Source organism: Mirounga leonina, unplaced genomic scaffold (genome assembly GCF_011800145.1).
Source record: "Mirounga leonina isolate KUSES-001 unplaced genomic scaffold, KU_Mleo_1.0 Mir_55, whole genome shotgun sequence".
Taxonomy (NCBI): Eukaryota; Metazoa; Chordata; class Mammalia; order Carnivora; family Phocidae; genus Mirounga; species Mirounga leonina.
Genome location: NW_023270816.1, coordinates 6,193,936 through 6,214,162, shown reverse-complemented (window position 1 = coordinate 6,214,162; position 20,227 = coordinate 6,193,936). Strand labels below are relative to the sequence as shown.

Below are 20,227 nucleotides of genomic sequence, written 5' to 3'. Positions count from 1 at the left end.
TTCCGTGGAAAGTTCGTAATGAACAGAATTTCTAAGAACAAAAGTTCTATCTTCCACCAAGGCCTGCCTTACTAGGGGCAAGTGGAAAATTACAGATATAAACCAAAATCTAAAAGCAACCTATTTCAAACAGCACTCAAAACTCATCACACTGGAAAGTAAGTGAAGTCCACTCACTAAAAATGAATTCCTCCCTAATTGTGGTTTAAAACCAAACACTACTACAAAGAGTAAGCATAGCAAGATACATATATCATCTTTTGTTGGAGAATTTCATAGGCAACAGAAGAGTAAGATGTACATTAGCACTCCCCAGCACATTTTTTTTTAAGCAAGGAAGTGGAAAGGCCATAAAATTCTTTGAAACCAGGCCAATTCACAGGTGCCTTGAGGCATTAGTAGTAACCTGCAGTAAGAGGCACATCAGAATATCAAGACTTAACAAAAAAGTGAACCCACTTTCAAAATGTCAGTATTAAATGGAACAAGCTTTGAAAGAAACTTAACATACTTCCTGCATTCTGAATATGTTGTATTTTTTCTCTTATGAAAAGAATGACAATGTCAAATAAAGCAAGCTATTGACACAATCACCAGACCATCACCTTTCTCACAACTATAGTTACAGCTGCTCAAGAAAAACTCCAAGTCTCCAGGTCTTTGTGCAGAACTAACTTAGTAACAGTTCAAAAGTCAGAGAACATTTTACTTTTTAAAAAAATTACCAAACAGCTGACTACAAAATTATAAATAATAATCTATGACAAAGAAACAAACTGCTGAAAATGCAATCTTTGATAAAAACTACTGTAATACCTCAGTCTGCCTCCATTTCATCTATAAAATGGAATCTGTAAAGATTAAATGAGGTAATGAATATATATTTATAAAAAGTGCCTGATATATAAACTTAAGTATGTTCATATCATCATTACTACTGATAATTATGATATAAAATCATATATTCTGGAAATGCTGTTATCTTGACAGATGTCTGAAAGATAATAACTGCTGATTTAATGAATACCTGTTACTAAACTCTGTTCTTTTCCCAGACTCTAGAGGCATAAAAGGCACAGAGAAAAGGCATCTACCAACAAATACTCTTTGGAAATGACTTCTCACATGTAAACTCATCATACATGGCAAAGTGGAGGTAAAAAGTAACAGATACAGCGTAATTTTTCCAACTCACTTTTACTAAGCACCTCCTCAGTCAACCATGTCTTCCAGAAAACCTTACATACTACTCAAATACAAATGCCACAGTACATTTAGCTTATTAAAAATGACCGTTAAATACCTGGAGCAGATATTCTCTACAGCACTTTCCCAGAACACACTTTAAAAAGGTTAAGAGCTCTTTGAATCAGGATCTGACCTATTTTGGTTTAACCATTTTTCCAGAGTTTAAGATTACTTTAACCTCAAATGAGTCATTTGGGGGAAGAAAAATTGGGGAAACAGTTTGGCCTGTAAATATATATTTGCATAACTCTAATTTAATAACTTAAAATAGTTGTCACCTTTATCACAATAGATTTGGATGTGAATTTAAATATATCACAAAAAAACCCTTCTAAAAAAGTAAACTCCCACCAGTAACTATGGAATTTGAATTTAGTATCAGCTTATAAACAACTAATTATAGCCATCTTGCTACAGAAAAGTGGTAATTTTAATGAAATAAGTACTATATATACATGTGTATACACATATACTACTTTTATCAATAAAATTATATATGAATTATACATGTTATACTCATATACATGTATAACATATAAAACATTAAATATATCACTAAAATATATTAATGCTTACACATGTATACAATTCATAGATACTCCATATACCTTATTCTAACTTCATCTTGTATGTTAAAATTTTTAGTTTTTTTCCTGAAATTGAAAATGTAGCTTTCCACATATTGATTTACTGGATCAGGAACATTAGAATTAAAATTATTATACTATATTTCTCTCATAAAGGCCTAGCCTAAAGAATATTTATCTTTAGGCTCTATCTCTGAATTCTAAGCTTGCCACAGCCTACCTAAGCCAAATTGTATCAGTGATAAGAAAACAGAGGTATTGACTGACTTTTTTTTAAAGATTTTTACTTATTTGACAGAGAGAGACACAGCAAGAGAGGGAACACAAGTAGGGGGAGCGGGAGAGGGAGAAGCAGGCTTCCCGCCAAGCAAGGAGTCCGATGTGGGACTCGATCCCAGGACCCTGGGACCATGACCTGAGCCGAAGGCAGACACTTAACCACTGAGCCACCCAGGTACCCAAGATTTTATGTATTTATTTATTTGAGGGAGAAAGAGAGAGCACGAGCAGGGAGAGGAGCAGAGCCAGAGGGACAAGCAGACTCTGGGCTAAGTGAGGAGCCCCACGCAGGGCTCAATCTCAGGACCCTGAGATCATGACCTGAGCGGAAATCAAGAGTCAGGCGCTTAACCAACTGAGCCCACCCAGGCACCCCTAGAGGTGTTGATTTATTTTAAACTTTGTAAATGTCAGAGATGGCTAAGCATTCTAATTTATCTTCAACATCACATGGAGGCTTACTTCTCATATGGATGTATCATAATCAGTCTAGCAATTAAAGTAACTTAAATGAAAGTACTTTCAATCACAACCGGAACTTACTTCAACAAGAATACTATTTCTTGCAGGTTTTCATACATTCAGTCTCATGTGCACAACCTCAATAAACTGTTTCCTAAATACAGAGAATTTGCACAACTTTTTTCTTCCTTCTATTCTTGCTTTTTCCAACCATCAAATATTAAATTCCCACATTTACTTCAAAATTAAACATTTCTATTATTCTGTACTTAAAGAGAACAGACTTACAACAGCTATACTCCTATTAAAATTTTCTAGGTAGCATGGTACATTATATAATTTATTAACCAGGGTTATGTATCCAAGTAAAATCTAATAACCTCCTAGAAGTAATCCTCAATTACCTTAGAACCCAACAGTTTCAGGACATATACTAAGAAATATTACTTTTATATTTTACATTAGCATTTTTCATTTTAAATATTTACCAACCTTCGAATAGGTCTCACATTCCAACAGTCACACATAATTCTCTTAATCTGGACACAGATATCTGTTAACAAATATATGTACCATGGGAAGAAAGTGTACTCCAAAATGCATGGTACAGTATACCAAAATTCAGGATTAAACACTCTGAATACTGTATGTTGAATCAAGGGTTAGGTTATTCTAAGAAATGACAAGCATTAGTCACCTAGAGTAAAAACTGACAAGGCCCAGATTTCCCATAATAGAAATTCTACCACTGTGTTTAAATTTTATAATACAAACTGTTTAAACACAATATAAACCAGTTAAGACTGACAGTTTATATGACATTCTATCAATTGACTATTACTTATAAACCCGGAGTATTCTGCATCCTTTAAGACTGTAGTTCATCATACAAATGGCAGAAACATAAATTACACAGCATATCACCATGAATGTAGTAAATGGATTTCAATTCATTAGACAAATCATGTGCTGAAATATAAAAAGTCAGCAATGTTTTAGATATTTAATGAAATATAAAAATTTATGTGGTTAAGGCTTTAACGTACAAAGCGTAAGCAACTTTAAAAACAGCCATCTTTAGCTCTTAAATAGAATGCTCAAGTGTCACTCATCTGAACTAAGCAGGCCAAGCAAAATATCCTGTGATTCCTATGTTCTCCTCAATGTCGAAATGGGTGGATAATTTAAAGCCTGCTGCTCCCTCAAGAGTTGCTTTATAGGCAATTTTCTCCCAGTATCAAGGTTTGCAATTTCCATTTGGCTGCCAGTTTGCGATTAAATTCATCACCTTTATTATAAAAATGTGCTTCACTCCATGGCCTGCTGCACAAGAACTATAAGAAAAACATTTTTCACTGCTAACGGCAAAATCATTCTAAGGCAACCACCACATCCACTCAGATTCGCTTCCTCAACCTGACGTAGTAGCCTACATCACTCACAGGAGAAACTGTAACAATTCTGTAACTCACAGAACCTAATTTTTGGATAAAATGCAACCAATCTTGTAATTTTTATATTCAGTGTTATTGTGAATGAATCAACCACAAGAAGTCAACATACGGAATATTTCCAAATTTCAATAAAATGACAAAATAATTTTTAAGTGTTAGATAATTAAGTACCCATCTTCTTTAAAAGTTCATGATTTGCTTTGTAGCTTAACTTTCACTATCTGGGCAAACAGCCAATGGTCAAAAATAATTATAAGATACATAGATAGATAATGTTTATACTTATATAACACTTCTATCTAACTTTACCTTCTTAATAAGTCACAATATAAGGTTTGGAGGTAAAAGAAAGTCAGAAAAAAGACAGTATTTCCCAAATAAAGTCATTAAAGCTAGTCACCATGACATATTTAAGAACACAATATTACTCTTTATAAGATTTAGATTTTTTCAAGATTATCTATAAAATTAACATTTACTTTTACAAACTTGGCTTTTATGCCAAACACTCAGAAATCTCTTAGTCCAGTGAACTTGATAGTATCCATTTTAGAATTTACAGGGGGGGGGGGGAAGAGAACTAAATTTCACATTAAATGAAGCCCTATAATCAGAGGAATTATCAGGTTATTTAATACGTGAACCTCCAAGAAATTTCCATCTACCTGCTAGAAAATGGTGTGATCCCTTCCATCTTAACCTGTGTCTGCCTCTGCCACAGCAGTTAAAGCACTATACTGCAGTTTCTTATTTCATTTCTCTCCCCATACATGGCTCCTTAAGTACTGGACTATGCCTTAATTCATTTTTGTATCCGCAGCACCCAGGAAAGTGCTAGATTAAAAAAAAAAAAAAAAAAAAAAAGTTTGTTGAAAACTAAGTTACAGCAGGAGTCAGCATCAGTTTTGCTAAAACTACACAAGTCATAACCCATTAATTCTATAGTATTAGTCACAACCAACACTTTTTAAATGACATAGAATGGGGACACATGGGTGGCTCAGTCAGTTAAGCATCCAACTCCTTGACTTTGGCTCAGGTCATGACTTCAGGGTTGTGAGATCGAGCCCCGCATCAGGCTCCCCACTCAGTGAAGAGTCTGCTTGAGCTTGAGATTCTCTTTCTCTTCCTCACCCTCTGCCCCTCCACCCATGCACATGTGTGCACACGCTTTCTCTAAAATAAATTTTTAAAATAAAGAAATGACATAGAATAAATTTTTAAAATAAAGAAATGACATAGATATGGGAAAACAGATTACACCGTAACAGAGACAAAACACAAATATTATTTCATTAAGCTTTCATTTCAGCTGTTTAGTTATATGAATATGTATGTACATAACAAAATATTTCCCTTTATAGGTAGCATTCTAAAAATTTGACACATACCTTTTTTTGCCCACATTTATATCAGTTTTCTGGTTTACACTGTCAGGATATATGTACTTGTTATTCAATAAATATTAGTATTAACAATCAAAGACACTCTGGATTAACAAAATCAAAGATTTCACTTTGAGATTCCTCTTAATTATTACTTACTTGCTCCAATGCTTTAAACATCCACAGATAAAGTGACTAAAAATTTTGTATATTCAAATCTGAACAACTCTCATGATGTTCAGTTAATATATTTTAATAAGAAAATCAAAGGTGTTAGTCCTTGAATAAAAATGAAATGTGAAAAATAAGACTCTCATGTCCCTTACTACCCATTAAAATAAATACATTTTTCTATGACCTAAAAACAAACTTAGGATTTTCTAACTCAGATCTTACTTTCACCTTTCCTAATCACTGTCATTCTCTTACAGGATCCACTTATTCTCTACTCTCTTCCCCTTTTCACTTTTCTTTTATTCAGGATTCATGAAACAACAACATAAAATGCTTTTTGAAGATACCTCCCCTAAATTTATCACCCTTCAAAATTTAGATAAATTTACACTAGCCTATGAAACAACCTGTACAGGACATCACCACACACACAAATACTAAGTCTAGCAATGACAGAGAATCTGAACTGAGTATTTGGAAGACACTAAGTGGCTTTCTCATTTTCCCTTATCTTTACCTTAGACTTTTATCCCATTATTCGAGGGCAAATAACCTAGATCTACAAGGGGGGAAATGGAGAGCTTACTCTAACTAATGACTTTAAAATACTGTATAAAATATAGACAGTGTAAGTTCCTTTGCTATGTACACTACATTGTATCTAGACCTAGAGTCAGCTGGCCGGAAAATGAACCCAGGAAGGCCTTTTGTCTTTAACATCAGTTTAATGACAATATCACTGTATGCATTATATCCTTAATTTTATTCTTATTTACAGGAAAAGTTAAAAAAACACCCTGGGTAGAGGGGCACCTGGGTGGCTCGGTTGGTTAAGCGTAGGACTCTTGATTTTGGCTCAGGTCATGATCTCAGGGTTGTGATATTGCGCCCTGTGTAGGGCTCTGCACTGGGCATGGAGCCTGCTTAAGATGCTCTCTTTCTCCCCTCCTCTCCCTCTCTCAAAAAAAAAAAAAAAAAAAAAAAAAACCCTAGGTAGGTACTTCAAGTATTGAAACAAAATTTAAAATAATTAAGACTACTCACTTTAGAAGGTAGTCACAATACACCAATTATCAGTCATAACATCATTCCCCACAGAGGGGATCAGGCCCAAAGGTACTCCCTGACTGGCTAATACCACCCACCCTTACACTTACCCTGTTCTGTCACAAGCGCCAAATCAGCTACCATTCCTGAAGCCAGCAGTTTCTAATTTGTGAAACTTCATACCTTCTGTACATGAACTACACTTACATATGTAACAAAAAGATGGAACTGTGATCACTGAGATCCATTCCAACTTCAAATCTCTGAATTACAGGTTTTTTTTGAACTGGAAAATTTTTTTAATGAAAATCTGTTGGGCCTTCCAGACGAAATGCTATTATTCTACCACCCACCCTTACACTTACCCTTCTTTAAAGACTGCTAACTATAAATGTCATCAAAACTTCATTTTATAATATGAATAATTGCTGTAACAACAAAAAGAGAGCTAATATCCTATAGATTAAAATCTAAACAGAAAAAACTCATCTAATTACTGATTTACAGATCTTACAAAACTACTCTATCACTGCATCTCAATGTTTATTGAACAATCTAACAAAGACAAATATTTTTCTGCTCAGAATTCCTCTTCGCCTAACAATTCACTAATTCCCAACTTAAAAATTTTAGACTTAAACCAGGCATACGTTAAAACAGTCAACATTTCTCTGTGCATTATCTATTTTAAAGTATTTTTAAATTTTACATTTAAGTTGTCAGAATTGTTCATTTTCTTTCATTTAGAAAATTATTTAAAAATAGCAATTCTAAATATTTAAATAACACTTTGAATTAAACAAAATTCACTACAGAAACCATTTGCTGCGATTGTTATATAAAGTCAAAAAGGATGCTTTTTCTTGCTTCCTTTTAGATGGAATTTGAAATAATCCCAAACTAAATGAAATTTAACTATCTTTTTCAGAGAGTACTTTGATCTGACTTGAGGCAGTATTCTCATCCAAAAATTAAGATTCCCAAACAATTATTATTTAAACCCTCTTCTCCCTAGGATCCACAGTCTTTACAATCCTCTAATATTTATCATAATGTATCCTCAGACCACTAGTTCCAAAAAGAAAAGAAAGAAAAAAGGCATTCCTTTACCAAGTAATTTCAGAAAATGCTCATTTAAACCAAGTCAGCTTCCTTTAGCAGCTCCTGGATGTTCAACATGTCACCACATGTTGAATTCACAAAAGAATATGCAGCATTTCTTTGACTACTTTTATTCTCAGACTACCTCAGGAGGCCAGTATTACATGGAACACACTTTGCAAACACTTCGCCGATAGCCTCCCTCAATTCAGGGTTAAATTAGCAGATCTTCAGTCTCTCCCATCCAGTATAAGATTGTTAGGTCTTTCAAGCCATTAGAGCAAAAGCAAATGGAGAGAAAGATGAAAGGCAAGCATATGGCAAAAACCCATGCCATACATACAAGACAAGATATGCTAGCAACTCATCTATAGAGCTTAGACTCACCAGTTCTACAAATCACACACTAATTCCAGATAAACTTCCTTCCTCCAGTCACCTAAACCCAACACAATCACCAAAAGACACACAGAGAAAAGAACTATCATAAAAAGAGTGGATTAAGTATATCCAAATGTACTAGTAAAACAAAATAGAAAGCCAAACTAAGCATGCACAGGTTAAAAAAAATAAAAAAATAGAAGTTAAGAGGCAAAATACTGGGGAGGGGGAAGGTGGGGAGTAATTCCAGAAAGTCTAAAAATATGCAATAAGCAGAGCAATCTATCAATGAATCCATATTAAACAGAAATGTGGAGGCAGATAAAAGGGAAAAAAATTAAGATGTAAAAAGAAAAGCCTTAAATGGGTCTCCCATTATCAAGAGGATGAAATCTTTTTCCAGGAATTTAAAGCTTTCTACAGAAGAGATATAGAATAATTTACTTCTTTCTCCTACCCAGAATGTCCTCTCATTCAAGGATAGTGTTCCCTGTGTCTAGAATACTACTCCCTTACCTTTTCTCCACTTCAATCCTATCTATCCTGCAAGAGCCGGGTGAAATTTTACCTCTTTTCCTGAAACATTCCATATCTCCCCAGCCTAACGTGATCTTAGCACCAGTCTTTCAACCTTTCCTGGTTACATTCCCTTATATTACTTTCTTTTCATACTATCTACCCTATTACTCAGACAACCTGAAGGTAAGGAATGAATGTGAAGCTTTGTTGCATACCTCATATGTTACACATAATATGCACTCAAATTTACTTGTGAATAGAATAAAAAATTTCAAATAAATGTCAAGTCATTAAAAAATAAGCAAAATATGCAACTCTGACATTACTCAAAAATTAAATGCCACATAATAGTAATCACTTTCTACTGGAATGCAGTATAAAATGCTGATTTCCAATTAACTACACTGCAAAAACAAAAGAGCTTGGTATTCACAGGGCCATTACAATATTTAGTAACCTAAGGCTTTTTAAACAGTGAGTAATCAAGTTCTAAAAAACATTTGATATTATCACACAAGCTTACTGAAAACAAAGTGATAGGTCGAATAGTTAAGTAAATTATAATACATCTCTGTAAGATGAACTATGTTAACATAAAACTATATTGTCAAAGAATATGAAACGGCAGGGGAACATGCTCCTGATGTAATTTACTTGAACACAAACAGATAACACTACAGTAGGATCACAACTGTGTTTTATCCATAGATCAAGAAGGGAAAAAGTCTAGAAAAGAATTTGCCAAAATGTTAAGAGTGATTATCACTGAATTATGGGTAACTTTTACTTTTTAATTGGTACATTTTAGTTCTTTTCCATAAGATGAAGAATACTTGCTGTAAGAATAAAATCAATGTGTTTAATTCCTTGTAACATATATTACAATGATTACTAGAATGAAGAAATTTATGCTTCTCATATACTCTGACTGTAAGAAACAATTTTTAAAATGTATATACACAAAATTGGCAACAGGGAAAAACTTTCCCTGAAAGATAATACATGGCACTGAGGTTCAAAGACAATATGCTAGGACACCTCTCTGCCCTCACCACCACCTTTCCCAGGACTCAGAGATCACAAACCACACTATTGTCAAAGGTGAACTGAAAATGTTTGCATCTTCAATTCTCTACATTTTATGAATAACAAAAAAGAGAAAATACTGGGGAGAAAGAAGTAAAATGCAAGTTTTATCAGTTCTACAAAGGTATATATCACAGTTGATATCCTCTTCCCTGGTCTTCTACAATACAAACACTTCTCTCGTCTCCGAGTTCAATGTCAACTGATTAAGGAAGAAAAGTATTTCACAACTGATAGAGCAATTAAAAAAAAGCTCGAAATAACAACTTGGAAAATATAATTTAAATGCGTTATTAACAAAAACACTTCCAAATCATATCTAAGAAGGAACTTAAATGAGCAGTATTTCTTATTTAACAATTGCAAGCTATATTTTAAAATATATAATATTTACCTAACTAAAAAAACTGACAAGGAATGCTATAAAGTCAGATAAGATTACCTTTTTATTGCTGATAATTTTTTATTACTATAATAAAACTATAAGCCCCAAAAGAACTTTCTCTTCATGTAACATATAGTAGTAAACTATGGCTTAGGTTTTTTTTTCTGATTTACATTAGTAAACAAATCAACTGTTGGTTAAAGACTTTAGAACTGCAAAGAAAACATACAAGTAGAATACTTTTCAACAGACTTGACTCAGTTCTGCACTAAAACAAACAAAAAACCTTCAAACAACTAAGCTGTAAAGGCAGAAACTGTATTTCAGAATATTACTATACTCAATGGAATGTCCTAATCCCGCCACATTTTATAGTCAACATCTAACATATGGTCTCTTAAAAAAAAAAAAAAAAAGTTCTTTAAAGAAATATCACAACTGATTTACACGACACTTCTAAATATTAAATTTAGTAATTACTTCTCATATTCCTGAGCAACTCTCCTCTTACAATTTAAAGGAAAAAATTTCCTATTCTCATAAGAGAGTTATTTCTCAACAAATTTTAATCACTAAACACTGCCTTTTGTGTACTAATATCTCCATCTGCTGGAACATAACTTCCTCACTATTAAAAGTTCTTAAGGAGAAAAACTTTGTAGTAGAGATTTTGCAACTACTTAGAAATAAAACCTTTTCATTGGTCACCATTTGAGGCAACTAGCAACCAATGTTTTACTTCGAGAACCAACCAATAATTAATTAAGAATAAGCATCTATCTGGCTTTCCAATAGTAACTATTTTCAGAATAACAATATATTCCCTGCTGCTGAAAGAAAGCTTTACCTAACTACGGCAGGAGAATCATTCTAAGACCAGGCTAACCCAGATATTCGTCTCAGTTTCACTAATGGTGGAACCAGATGCAGGCCCCCAGCGTGATGCCAAATCAAGTGCATAGCATCACCTATGATGTATAGATGAACCTATTCAATCCTTTAAACTTAACTTCCCAAGTACTAGATACACAGGGCATAAAAGAACAATTCCAATGATAAGGAAGTTATAGCAGTGCCATATAAAAGATGGTTCTAAATTAAAAAGACATGAAGTCCTAACAACCAGATTCAGTGAGTGGGGTCCTGAGTCAGACTCTGGTTTGGACAAGCCAGTTATAAAAAATATTTTGGGGATAACAACAAAAATCTGAATATGGACTGGTTATTACATTAAGTGTAGGACTGACCCATTTTATTCAGTGCGATGCTGTTATATATATAGGAAAATGCTAGTGTTTAAAGAGATACATATATAGAGATGGAATGTCAAGATATCTCTAACTTACCTAAAATAATCAACATAAAAAAATACAATTAAATAAAAATAAAGTAAAATGGATGATGAAAATAATGAAATTCTCAAAAATCTTTGTATTTGATAACACATCTAGACTCAACAATATTAGATGAGTGAGATTTGGACAAAATTTCCTCCAACTCAAACCAATTCAAGAATTTCTAAGATTCCCCTAAACCAAAGAGTTTCTTCAGTTCTCTTTAATTTACATATAAGCTTAATTCTAAGTAACCGAAATTTTAGCTGACAGCTATACAAATGAGCCCCACATGTTCTCAATACCTCAGGATTAAGGTAAGAACTTAAGGGTAAGGAAAAAATAATTTCTGTATATGTTTATTTTTAGTTAAAATGCACTTTTAAAAACTCTGAAGAGTTTAAACCTAAAATATATAAAGCTCAAAATATATTTTTATTAACTATTTTGAGAAAATAGAACTATTTAAAAGTTACCTAACCATTTACATTAACCCTTCACAATGCATCCAATTTCTACTTCCTCAGACCCATATATTCTACACTCATTAGTTTTCCTCAAAGAGTTCATTATGACACCCCAAAATAATACAAGCCTTCCACTGGTTCCTTACAAAGCTCAGAATAAAATGTATGCTGTTCATCCTGGCATTCAAGGCCTACCATGGTAGAGCCCGAACCTAGGCTGCTGGCTCTGCTCATGACTCTCCTCCGCATCTGCCATTCCAACTAACTGAGTTTAGACACACTTTCTGAAAATCTTTCAATCTCCCATCACCACTGTTTTGACACGACAGCACGTTCTCTTCTCGTGGAACATCCTCCATCCTCCCATCAGTTGATGCTTCAAACACGGGTATCAGGAATGGGATGCAGTGGCTACACCTAGTACAGCTCCCATTTCCATTCAATTCATCATCATCCACCTCCTGGCAGGTACTCTTCAGAGTTGCTACCTATGCGATGAACCTCCTTATGCTAATGTACAAGTGAACCAAGTGTATATTCCTGACTTGAATCACCTCGCAAGAGTAAACCTTTATATTAAATCTTCCAGTCAGAAATGTTAGGTTTCCTCTTGAGCGGTTATTAAAAATAGTAACTGCAGTAATAATAATACCAACAATAATACTAAATACACACTAGATTTGTACCCTTAAAGAGTTAAGGCTCTATCCTATAGTTATTAAGAAGTTTAAGTAAGGGTGCCTGGGTGGCTCAGTCAGTTAAGTGTCTGCCTTCGGCTCAGGTCATGATCTCAGGGGCCTGAGATCGAGTCCTGCATCCATCGGGCTCTCTGCTCAGCAGGGAGTCTGCTTCTCCCTCTCACTCTCCCTCTACACTAGCTCTCTCTCAAATAAATAAAATCTTAAAAAAAAAAAAAGTTTAAGTAAATGAATGAAATCTTCTAAACACTTTTACTTTCTCACTTTTAGCCTCTTAACTATCTCAAAATTTTACCTTTAAAAATTCTAGCTCCAAGAATTTGACCAGTATTTGCCCAAGTCCAACATATTACAGAATTAACACTACTCCCATTTACTTTTTCTTCTTCATGTTCACAACCTAAGGCAACACAGCAACTTTTTAACACATGGAACTATTCTGGGTTTTTCTTCTCTAGTTCCAATTATAGAGAGACACATTCACCAAAAGAAGGTAGAACTGAGGGTCTAGCTCCAACTCTGATACTACCTTGCCTTGTGATGTGGACAAGTCACAACCTCTCTAGACCTCAGTTTTTGTACCTACAATAGAAAGATTTCCCTTGATTCCCAGGTCCCTTGCAGTTCTGAAATTCCATGATCTTTTGATATTATTTTAGTTTTCCCTACACTAAACTGCATCCAAGAAATGTTTTCCATTTTCCTAGTTTTTTTATATATACATCTCCTCAAATGCTCTTTGTAAAACCATTCTGAGTCCCCATAAATTATGACACTAAGAGTTAATGAAGAAAGATTTCAAATAAAAATTTTGTAAAACTTTGCTTTTTAAAACCAGCACTTTCCTAGTACTCTTAAATGTAATAAATATAGATACACGCGTTACATATTTTTATATTTTTCTATAGATTTTAAACTCTTAAGTTAGATTAAAAGCCAAAAGTTTCCCAATAATCTGAAACTGACCAGGTGATCATGCCCAATCTTTACAACAATCTGTTCCGCATGAAAGCCAAAAGCAAGGTGTTTACTTAGGACCTGCTAATAAGACCCTTTTCCACTGTTAATACATAATCATTTCAATCCTGGGGCCAAGCAGGTATTTCATTACTTCGAAAACCGTCCTTGTTCTAGAACTTCACCAGCCCCAACACCGACTCTTCTCAAGGGTTCAAGGCCAGCTCACCTTCACTGCATGTTTCCCTTTATGTACATGTGTGCCTACATGTGTGTACACACACAAGCCCTTTCCTTATTACCATGGCCATATAACATGAGACCACTTTATGGATTTAACTACATTTTGATGTTTTTTTCTGACACTTCAGGACCCTTGAAAAGCATCCAAACTGACAAATTATGCTTTATCATAAATAACGTGATAGAAATGTTACAATAGATTCATTTCACAAGTCACAAAATTTAGTTTAATAAAACATGTACGTTAGAATCAATACACAAGGCAAACATTATGAACATAAAAATTTGTTTATTTTGCTAGACTTGATAGGATTTCTCGAATTTCAAACTAGAGTTGCTGCTTCAGAAAACTGAAGAAATGATGAAACCACTGAGTACAATCATTTGCTTGTTAATTACAAGAATTCTGGATATATCACTTATCTTCTGCAAGCTATATATCTGTTAAAAATTCATGACAGATTTACTTTAAAACATTGTTAGGGCTAAAGCAGAAAAGTAGACTGCTTTTAAGAGGGTTAAGTTTCAGTTAGCTGAAAACTTTTCTCAGGTCTATCAATCCGTAAGCAGAGAGAAGCTGTCACTGCCCATCTCAGCTCTTAAAAGTTTTGGCATTTATGGGATTATGTAGGTAAACCTTTTCTCTAGTCAATTACCTATAAAAGTCAACATTCAGCTGATATGTAGGTCTTGTACTCTGTAGAACACAGTATATGGGAAAGATTCCAGGTCCCTAAGTGCTGCTTTGATGTGTTCAGGATAAATAAGGACTATTTAAATGGTTTTAGTTTAGAAGAAAGCGGAGTATAACCATATGTGGCAGTTACAGTAATTTAACACAAGTAACAATTTTTTAAACAGGGTGTTTCTTTAAGCTAATTTGAAAGTGCCAAAACTTCTAAGAGCTGAGATGGGCACTGACAGCTTCTCTCTGCTTAAGGATTGGTAGGCTTTGTACAAGGACTGGCTGAAAACTATTGCCCAAGTAAAGCAATTTTATCTTTCTAATTCTCATTCACACCAAAGGTACTAAAGTAAAATGAAGATAAAAGCTTCTTGAGAGGGGCGCCTGGGTGGCTCATTCGTTAAGCATCTGCCTTCAGCTCAGGTCATGATCCCAGGGTCCTGGGATGGAGCCCTGCATCGGGCTCCCTGCTCAGTGGGAAGCCTGCTTCCCCCTCTCCCACTCCCCCTGCTTGTGTTCCTGCTCTTGCTCTCTCTCTCTCTCTGTCAAATAAATAAATAATAAATAAATAAAAAGCTTCTTGAGAACAGGCATTGCAAATGATACTTTAAGATTTCTAAAAAAATATCACTTAAAAGTACGTGTACCTTTTTTTGTAATTTCCCAAAACTATCAAAATTATTATATAATTGGCTTAATCCCATGCTTTAGAGAAAAATCAAGAGGATAACAATGTCAACCTATTTATTAATTCAACAAACATCTGATAGTGTACGTGTGCCGGGCTATGAGGTGGGCACTTTCAAGGAACTAATTCTAATAAGGACAGGCAGACACAAAAAAAGATAGTATTACAACATGAAGTATGATGATAACTACACAGACAGTAGCACCTAACACACACTGGATTATATTTACAGTCAACTTTCATAACACAGTCACACTAACAAAACAAAATGCATTCACTACGAAAAAAAGTTTAATGCCATGTTTGCTTTCCATTAAATGAAAAAAGCCCTGTAAAAATCTTACTTGGACCTCAAACAACGTAGGTATTTTGGGCCCCAAAACTGAAATGCCAATTTTTAAAAGGGGTATAAACATTCCCTTAAAAAAAGCATTCCCATGAAGGGAAAAATACATTATCTTGATGTCAAAAAAAAAAAGAGGGATCAGAAAAAATAATGAAGTCCTGTCAATCACAAAAATAAAAAGTTGGTACATAATATAATTCTAACTTCTTGGTATAGGTTTCTTTACTATCCTGATCCGTTGGCCCTAAAATAGATCCTTGGATATCTTCATAATAGTTGACATACCAATGACAGAAAGTTGCTCAGTGGACTCTCTCACTTAGGTTATCAAACAAATAAAACTCAAAAAAGGCACAGCATTTTCCATCTCCAACGAAGACAAGTTTTACTTATAATTGCACCATCATAAACCAAATTGTATTAACTATAATAAATTTCTCAAGTAAATTAAAAGGTGTTCCAGTCAGAGTAAAAAAGCTGTCCCTATGATCACACTGGCGTAATTCTCTTAAGGGCCAAAAAAGGTCAAAAAACAAAACAAAAAGCTTACATGTCTAAATATATTGGCTTCAAAAAAGGTGCATGTAAAAAAAAGGTGCCCAATAAAGGCAGGGTGTATGGGTGTTGGGTGTGTGTTGGGGGAGGAAGGGAGCACACTTGTCCTTTGTCACAGGAATCTATTTCCCTTTAAAAAGTAAACAAAAAGCCATTTTTTCTTATGAAAAACTGATGCACTTTGCAATCAGCTTCAGGACAGTGACAAGTGAGGGGATAATAACAGAAACAATGTATACAAAACATTAAAAAAAACAAATTAACTTGTAGTCACTTTATATTCTCAAAGCCATTTAAGAAAAGGTGCTCATACCAAACACACTAGCAAATGCAATTAGCAAAGAGACCTACTTCTATTAATTCAATTACATTATATCCTTGGGAGTACAGCTTTTACTACAAAGCACATAAATTGGATAGAGTTAAGAAAAAGGAATCACCTTCTGCCTCAGTGAATATACATGCATTTTGAATATACATTCTGCCTAAGGGAGAGTTAAGCTTCAAAAGTACAGAATGAATGTTGACTAAATGACCTAGGATACAAGCTATCATTTCCATTATTACGTTACAGAGCTGGTGACACCTCCTGGGTGAGGAGAAAAATAATGGAAGGACAACTGATTATAAACACCCTATCCTTCTCTCATCACTATTAATTCAAAGGGCCAGTGTACAACTGCAAAATCTTTCTTCCTAAAGAACAGATTAATTACTTCAACTTAAGTGAATAAAACCTGTTTGTTACAGAGATTGATTACGGTCAACAACGCTCCAGAAAAAAAATCCTAAAATTGTAATAAACTTATACAGCAAGTCCTCTCAATACAAACAGCCATATAATTTTTGAAACAAAGCATTTGTAGACAAGATTTCTCCTCTGCAAAAAAATTTTGAAGTGTAAGAAAACCAAAGATATAAGGTATTTTCAATATTGAATCATAATAAATAGAAATAAACAGTAACATGGAAAAATGTTAACTAGTGAAGCAAGTTTTCATTTAAAATATTTTTTGCCCACATTTTTAAGGGAGAGGGAAAGAAAACTGAGGCCAGAAAGAAAATTTATTACCCCCCCCCCCAAAGACCGTGAGAAAATGAAAATGCGTTTCTCAAATCAGGAATGCAGAATGTAATCTAACATGTTTGCTCACTTTTTCTGAGCCACACACTAATTTTTCAAGTATTCACAAAAGATTTAGGCTAGCTTTACTTATAAACCATACCATGCATTCTTAATTTTCCCATCAGCAGCTTTAACCTCCCTATGCCTAAAAAATGAAAACTCAAAATCTGATTTTAAAATCCCTAGTTCTTTCCCCCATCTGAAATTTTTAAGTCTAAATGATTTCATTTGTGGCTTTCTCAATTCTAATTGCAATACTTTATAAAAACATAATTTGCATTCAAGTACTGTTGTTGCATGAGTTTCATTTTCATGACAAAGAAAGTTTTTTTTTAAATAAAAAACTTGTAGTTAACTACTCTTTCCCATGGATGGTCCCAGGATTCAGTTTGGAAACCTCTCTCCAGAGAGCAGTTTCAGACTTTAAGACCTTGGTTTTATGTGTAATCATCTCTACCTTCAACGAAAGATTCTTAAGTATTGGAAACAACTGAAATTACGTCCTTTATGTGAGTGGTCCAACCTAGAAAGCGCTCACAACTTAAAAGAACAACTGTGAAGACACTTAGAGGATAGTCTGGCAATTCCTACCTACTCCCCTCTCTCCAGACAAAAAAATAAATCCAAAAACCAAAAGAATGTCCAAAGTCAAAATATAAGCTAAAGATTAACTTGGCATGGAATTAAAATGCTCAATCTAAAACAGTCAAGCTTTAATCAACTAAGAAAATCTAGCACACGTAAATCCCAAATTTGTAACTAGCCAAATAAAAGTTCTCAGACTGACAAATTTTTTGAAACTTACTTTAAAAAAATTTTTTTAATAGAATTCCTAATCATTCAAAATTTCTAATTATCAGGAAATACATCTACTGTTAAGTCCAGTACCTTGACTAAATTAGTCGTCAACATAAAATTTACAGCTTTATCTAAATTGAAAAAATTTTTCCGCCAATCACATGGAAAAGGAAAATATAATTCCTAACCACAAACAGAAATCATGATTAATTTGTTTTGGACAATGACAGGCCACAAAGGGGCAAAGCAAGTTGCCAAATTTTCAGAATTAAATCATCTGGCCCAAAAAAACGTGATGCATTTCAAAAACTGTATTTTTCTTAAGTCAAATTAAGTTTATAATAAGGCTAACAATTAGAGGAAGCAGCTTATTCCACACTAAGGAATAGCCCCTTTTCCTGCATGTTTGTACTGGTCTGATAAAAAAAACAATCAAACTTCCTAGTCATTATGCTGTCCATTTTAAACATCCCAGCTACCACACAGAAACAATCTTTACTTAGGCTGGGGAGTTGAAAGGGCTAAAACTGAAGATAGACCAAGATAAGGGATGGAGTAAACCACATTAAAAGAAAAAAAAAATTATTTAGAATGTATCATCCTCAGCTAGTGGTCTCCAAGTTTTAAAATGCAAATAGTTGCAATTTCCAACTACAGAGAAATGAACAAAAAACCTTTGTTAGAGATAATGACATAAGTGGAATTCTAGATTTGAAAGATTACAAATTATTGAAGCCAACATTAGAAACTTTTTAACAGAGAACTCCAAATTATCAGAGATTTTTAGATCAACATAAACGCAAAGTGAGAAGCCTTTCAGAACTAATCAGAGAAACTCAAATTATGTATGTTTTTAAATAGGATACACACAAAGTGAAAATACTTCCAATTTTTTTATAACCTCCTGTCATTTCATTGAACATTTTAATTCAAAGAATGCAACTTTATTTAACCCTAAATATTGTGAGAACACATTTTCATTTTAATGTCTACGAAGGATTCCTTCCTAAACAACTGTACTTAAGAAAAATAACCTTAAAAGAAATTTTTATAAATACTAAAACTTTTAATTTTACCAAAATATACCAAGGCAGAAAAAGCATATTATTTTTGAAATGTAATAAAATTGTTCCCATGATGTTAAAGAATGTGCTCTCGGTGTTTGTAAATATATTTTCTATTATAAATACAGTAAGTCCACGAGATGACACATAAAATGACTTACTGTGATTTAAATTCCAACTAAATTTAATACAGATCAGCTTATGAGTATGTTACACATTTTGCTCCAAACATTTCTCATGTTTAAAAAAAAATAACTGGCGCCCCTTAGCGCTCACATTTGGAAATACTCAATTTAAGAGTTCCAGCAATTTTTTTTTTTTGACATTCCAGAAAGTTTTCTGCCTCCACAATCTTTCAAATGCCAACAAAAATAGAAAAAGCAGAACCCCTTAAAGGGACAGCTCAAGTTTTTTTCCGGAGCAATACGAAATTAACAGATTCGCTGTTTCAACAGTGGAAAAAGCGATTCCAATAAACCCTTACTGCTGTTACGTTTAACAAATGTAAGCAAAAGCGAGGACGCAGTAATTCCCAACAGTTTCGTACTTTCCAAGTTGTTCCTATGACTTTCTTGACAACAGAAGCTCCTGGGATTCTTCTTTAACCATCTTTAATCACGGAGACATTTCCGGTCTTTTGTTCTTTAGTGACATTCCACCTCTCTAAGCTTTAGATTCTTTTTCCCCAGTTCTACGTTAAAGATCTCGAAATTCCTGTGAAAAATCTAAATTCCACGGTCAATTCTGTAAGACACGGTTTTCGGCTTCTTCTCAACAGTCCTCCGGCATTGCCTCTAAAAGTAAATTAACTCCTGGCTACTCGACTTTCGAAACAGACTTTTTTGCTGGTCATTTTCCTCCTCTCTGGGCGTTCACAGAAACGCACAGCTACTAGAATTTAACAGCCCAGCGCATTGCTACAAGCACTTGCTAAGTCCCCGAGCTGGCCAAAATCAATCTTCTTGTCACTCTTCGCAACCCTCAGCTCTGCACCGACAAAGCTTTTTGGCAAACTTTTGCGCGTTTTTATTTTCGCCCTTTCAAAGTCTCATTTCCTGTCCTACAACGTGAGGCTGCGGCGTCCTCGGGAAAAGCTCTCCGCCGAAGTTCTCTGCAACTCGGGACTACGTTTAGATTTGTCCTCGCGGTATTTCGAGT

The 20,227-nt window shown here is 34.2% G+C and overlaps 1 protein-coding gene across 5 annotated transcripts in view; it reads right to left on the bottom strand.

The window, feature by feature from the left end:
• LOC118001961 (protein quaking) overlaps nucleotides 1–20,221 on the bottom strand; it is a 158,627-nt gene extending 138,406 nt beyond the window's left edge. For 2 of the 5 annotated variants that reach the window (XM_034992157.1, XM_034992161.1), the window contains exon 1: nucleotides 19,617–20,218. The gene's annotated coding sequence lies outside the window, so the exon portion shown is untranslated. Of the gene's footprint in view, nucleotides 1–19,616 lie in introns of all 5 variants that reach the window. The other 3 variants (XM_034992158.1, XM_034992159.1, XM_034992160.1) reach the window with 3 other exon arrangements.
• Nucleotides 20,222–20,227: the final 6 nt, after the last annotated feature.